This window comes from Camelina sativa, chromosome 19, assembly GCF_030686135.1.
Source record: "Camelina sativa cultivar CO46 ecotype springtype chromosome 19, ASM3068613v1".
NCBI lineage: Eukaryota > Viridiplantae > Streptophyta > Magnoliopsida > Brassicales > Brassicaceae > Camelina > Camelina sativa.
This window is the reverse complement of record NC_141898.1, coordinates 27,188,014-27,193,393: the sequence shown is the minus strand read 5'-3', so window position 1 is coordinate 27,193,393 and position 5,380 is coordinate 27,188,014. Positions and strand designations below refer to the sequence as shown.

General features: G+C 43.0%; 1 non-coding gene across 1 annotated transcript; it reads right to left on the bottom strand.

Moving 5' to 3' along the window:
- Window positions 1–3,924: 3,924 nt before the first annotated feature.
- On the bottom strand, window positions 3,925–4,031 carry LOC147921125 (small nucleolar RNA R71). Its single transcript, XR_015591824.1, has one exon. It is a non-coding gene; the product is annotated as a small nucleolar RNA R71 (small nucleolar RNA).
- Window positions 4,032–5,380: the final 1,349 nt, after the last annotated feature.

Sequence of the window (5,380 nt, the reverse complement as noted above, 5' to 3'; positions counted from 1 at the left end):
CATTTACATGGGTGGCACCACTACTTTCCGGAATATCATTATCAGGTTGCTTCTCTCCAGCCACAGGTCCAGCTGGTTTCTGGGCGTCCATGTTTCCTGCCCCCGCGTTGACTATTGTGTCTGTGGCGTCAATGGTCTGATCAGCCATCCCCTTGTCCTTCTTCTTCTTTTCCTTGTTCTCTTACCCGTCTGCAAAACTCATGCATTTTAGTCACGGTTAAGTTAAATAAACCGCTATCAGTAAGAACATTTACCGCAAGATCCCATTAAGTCGATGAGTGGTGATACCCAAAACCCGCACTACCAGTCCTAGAACCAATCCTGATCTGATAACAACTTGAAAGACCCCAACCCGGAACATTCTACGGCCGGTGAGGTTCTCTCGTCCTTTACTCGCTACTTAGTCATATTCTATGGTCCATTCTTTAATAAAGTTCATTCGCATATTCTGAGATTCAATATGTAGTGTCTATAAGATATAAATTAGACTAAAGCAAACATTCAGATATTGTATTAAATAATCAAAGGATTCGATACAACTTATGAGTTTGAATATAAGCTAGTACAAGCTGTATAATCGATCATAGCTACCCTTACACCACCACTCAACTTCCCGGCCATGAGTCTCGCGCCTAAGCAGTTCCTTTTCCATGATCACTCTCCGTTCCTGAAATCCAAGTAGCCATCAATAACAATTCCCTTAGGTCATACAATGTCATGAAATGCACGCTAAGCTATAATATCCGCCCAGTACAACAGTTGGCCAGTAGAGAGTTATCCCGCGCATCAGTTCGACGATGTACAGAGGTATCTGTACAGATCCCCAGTCCAACCGCCAAGCCACGTTTACTTTTTTCCGACCATACTATCCGCACATGGAAAATCCGGATGGTACGCTGATCGGTAGGGAGGTAGCATGCGCATAAGTTCGGTAGGGAGGTGGCTGGGAGAATGTAATGACCATCACTAAGGGTAGAAATCCCGAAAATAAAAGTTCGAGGAAATGGCCTGGAAAAGAATTAAAGAGGAAGAGGAAGAAAAACAAAGGATAATGACCGAAGGAAGTCCGAGGAAAAATGCACAAATCAGAGGATAGCCAAGCCAAGACCAGAGTGGTCGGATGTACGATCGAGACCTTAAGACTGATCGGGAGTTGACCGTTTACACAGAAAACCGCTTATGCAGAAGAGACAGTCCGAGAAGTACCAGAAAGAACAGTACAGACCGAGAAGTAACCGAAAGACCAGTACGGTCCGAGGGAAGTATCAGAGAGGACATGAAGGACCCGAGAGAGAAAGCCGAGAGTTATCCGAGAGACGATCGAGGGAGTCCGGAGGAGACGAACGCAATCTGGACCGAAACTGAACCATGGCCGAGAGATGTCCGGGCGATACCGTACGTGCCGTACGGTAGGACAGTGCGGTTTTTGGGTTGAAGAATGAAGTACTAGTGGCGGCATAATCATCATGTCTCTAAGAGTTGGAAGAGGATGAGGCGAATCCTAAGAAATCAGAGGAGCAAAGGAGCAGTGCGAATCAATCGAAAATGGCAAAACAAAATTGAGAAGGTCGAACCAAGTATGAGCAAGAAAGTGCAAAAAGTAATGCATGGTCCAGGAATTAAGTGCAAAAGAAGGTGCAAGAAGATAATGCGTAGAAGATGTAATTATCTATGAATAGACAAAGAGGGTGCAAGAAAATAATGGAGGGCAAGGAAGAAGTATTGTTATGCTAAGTGGCGAGAGAGCAAAAAGAAGAGAATTAGCTTTGCAACCCTTGTGTCCCATGCGCGTTGTGTTGACCTGGACAAGGCCGAGTACCATTTGCAACTTGCCATGTTTTCCCCGAAAACCGAATATATTATTTTAATAAATCATTTTATTGAAAACAAGTCATCAAAGCAATATACATAGGTAGTCGGATAAGTTTACAAATATCGTTTAGGAAAATATAGGGTTTTTATAAAGAACACAAAAAAACCCTATCCGGTACCCTAAAGTTTGCTCCAGCTCTAGACTCACTTAGGCTTCCTGCACAACAAAAATATTATCATGAGTAATCTAAGATTACTCAGTGAGCCTGGGCTCCCCTTTCCTAAACAGGATTCTACTTCCCCAACCCGACTACCCTAACAGGAAAAGGAAACAAGCAAGGCAGACAAGCCATCAACAAACAAAGCTAAAGAATTACATGATAGCCTACGCTAACATCATGCAAGACTAAGCAATGCTGATGCAAGACCACCAGGATGCGGTTCCCAAACAAGTAGCGTCTCGGTGCCGTCCGTGGTTCTGTCTGGCCGTACGGCGGTTCAGTGGCATTACACCCTTTCCTCCGACCAACTGGACCAACCGAAGCATTATAAATGCTTATGTATATGCAACTACCCCGTCCCTCAGAACCCATAAGTTTGGTATTGTACCGTACCTTGGACCCTCAAACTTACTCGCCGAACTCTCGGTCTTGGAAACCTTCTTCTCTATTGTGTACTCGTTATTTATCGAGTTTTTGTTGTGTTTTCTGTTTCCGATGGTGTGTTTGGAATGAAAGCCATGAATCTATATATAGGGTTCTGGCTGAATTCTAGGCCCCAAAAGGTACCTATCCATCAAGCTAGGGTGAGCTCCTTGGCAGCTGGTCGAAGTCTAGGCCCGAAAAGGTACCTATCCATCAAGTTGGGTTGAGCTCCTTGGCAGCTGGCCGAGCTAGGGGTAGCTGACCGGCAGCTGGGAATGCTGACGCTAGCTGGTCGAGCTGACACTAGCTGGACAACAGCTGGTCGGCAGCTGGTCGAACTGTATGTAGCTAGCCGAGAGCTGGTCAAGTTGTCCCTAGCTGGTCGAGAGCTGTCCGTGATGGCTGATCTCTATTCCCGTTCTTGGCTCGGTTTCTTCCACTGTCCGAGCTAATGAGCAGCTCCTACTAGACTTGTCCGAGACTTCCCTGCCATTCTCGGACCAAGTCACGACCTATGATCCTATGCAGGATCGCGGCATTACATCTCCCAAGTTATTAACCTTGCCCAAGGTTCATTTGTTTTACCTTGATTAAAAGCAGTTTTAAGTTTGTGTTTGCTTTGTTTTGAGTTTGCTTTTTTGCTTTCTTTAAACTAGCTTGTTAGTTAAGTTGTTTCATAAAGCAATCATTTGTTAAGTTTAGATTGAGCATATTTATATATTCTTAGTGTTTGATTCTTTGCAAATTTGTGGTTCGATATTAAATGAATAGAGATGAGTACTACATCAATTTGGCATTGTTGCCCATTTGCAATAGATTTCACCACTAGGATTTCATCTTTGCTTGAGCCTAAACATTTTCTTTACATTATTACTTACTTGGTTTGCTTTGGTGTTTTGGATTCTCTTTTGCAAGGTGTATGAACTTGAGAAGTCAAGGCTAAGCCAATTTAGTTGAGCGTGTTGAAGACATTCGCCGTTTTGAATGAGAGAATCGCTGGCTAGCACGACAAGCTATGGAGAACAACCCTCCTCCCATTGATAGTCATAATGGAAATGACCAGCCCAATGTTGAAAAAGCTCATATCCATCCTCCAAGACAACCAAGAGTCATTGGCACCTTTTATGAACCGAACATTCATGGGCACCGCATGGGGATTAGAGCACCGCTTGTTGAGAACAATAACTATAAGATCAAGTCAAGTCTTATCAACATGGTGCAAAGCTCAAAATTCTATGGCTTACCTATGGAAGACCCTCTTGAGCACTTGGATCAGTTTGATATGATGTGTGGAACAATCAAAATCAATTGTATCTCTGAAGATGCATTCAAACTCTGCCTCTTTCCATTTTCTCTTGGAGACCAAGCTAGGACTCTGGAGAAGAACCTACTAGTGGGATCAGTCACCTCTTGGGATCAATGCAAGAGATCTTTCCTATCCAAGTTCTTCTCTACTACAAGAACAACAAGGCTAAGAAATTTAATATCAAGCTTTGCTCAAAAGGGAAATGAGAGTTTTTGTGAAGCATGAGAGAGATTCAAGGGCTATATTATTCAATGTTCTCATCATGGTTTCTCTAAAGAATCTATTCTAGGAACATTATACAAAGGGGTACTCCCAAAGATAAGAATGTTGGTTGATACAGCAAGTAATGGTGATTTCCTATGTTGCTGTTGGTATGACCTTAGTGGAGAATCTTGCTCAAAGTGATGGAAATTATGGAGAGGTTTATGATAGAACTCCAAGGGATCATTCTGATATTAATGAGTATCACCACAAGGAGATCAAAGGCATTGAATGACAAGATGGATAAGATGATTCTTGCTCTACTTCGCCAACTACTAGAAGGTCAAGGAAGAAGTGCTATTGAGTTGGCCACTCAAAAATGGAAGCTATGCACACCAAGGTTGATGAGGTGTATAGAGTGTTAAATGCTAAGATTGAGAGGTTGCAAACACAGGTCCATGGAAAATCTTCCTCTTCTACAAAGTGGCCAATGGGTTCATTGCCGGGAAAACCAGAACCAAACCCAAAATAGTATATTAATGCCATCACACTTAGAAGTGGTAAGACTCAGCCTACTCAAGAGCTCAATAGGGAAATTGAGTCTAAAGGAGGGGAGGTAGTGGTTGAGATTGAAGATGAAGATGAGTTGATAGACATAGAAGCTGAAAAGGTTGTGGTTGACAAAGCGAAGAGTAAAATGATTGAGGAAACAAAGAAAGATAAGACCATTGATGAAGCTCCCAAGAAGAGTAAAGATGTTGCCAAGGAGACTCTATTTGTGCCTCCACCTTATAAGCCAAGTGGACAAGTATAGAGCTATGTTTGATGCACAAATGAAAGATGTTGCTATTACAATGACAATTTGTGACGGTCCTTCGGGATGAGTGGTTTTCGTGATGGTCCTTTGGGATGTGTGGTCTTGGTGGCGGTCCTTGTTAGGAAAATTACTTGGCATTGGTGGCGGTCTTGTTTAAGACATTTGTTAGGTCTTGGTGGCGGTCTGTTTAGACATTTGTTGGCCTTTGTGGCGGTCCTATTTAGGACATTTGTTAGCCTTAGTGGCAGCCATTTTGGTATGTTGATGACCATTGTGTGGTCATGAGGTATCCCAGTTAGAGGATATGTGGTTGGTAGGACATTGTGATGTTTTATGCAAGCTACATGAGGGAGACCTAGTTAGGAGATAGGACTCAGACGTGTTCATAATTATTTGCTCTATGAAAAATTGGTCCTGAACGACTCTTTGGGGAATCTTTGGTTCTCCTAGTACCGTCATATACAGAGACTTTGTGACTTGAGAGTGTGGCTAGTATATCGACTTTGGTTGACGATCCAGAGGCGCGTTGTAGGATGGCAACCCAAGAAAAGAATATTGGACTTCCTTTATATTTTATGGCATGTGGCTTAGGCCCGATGA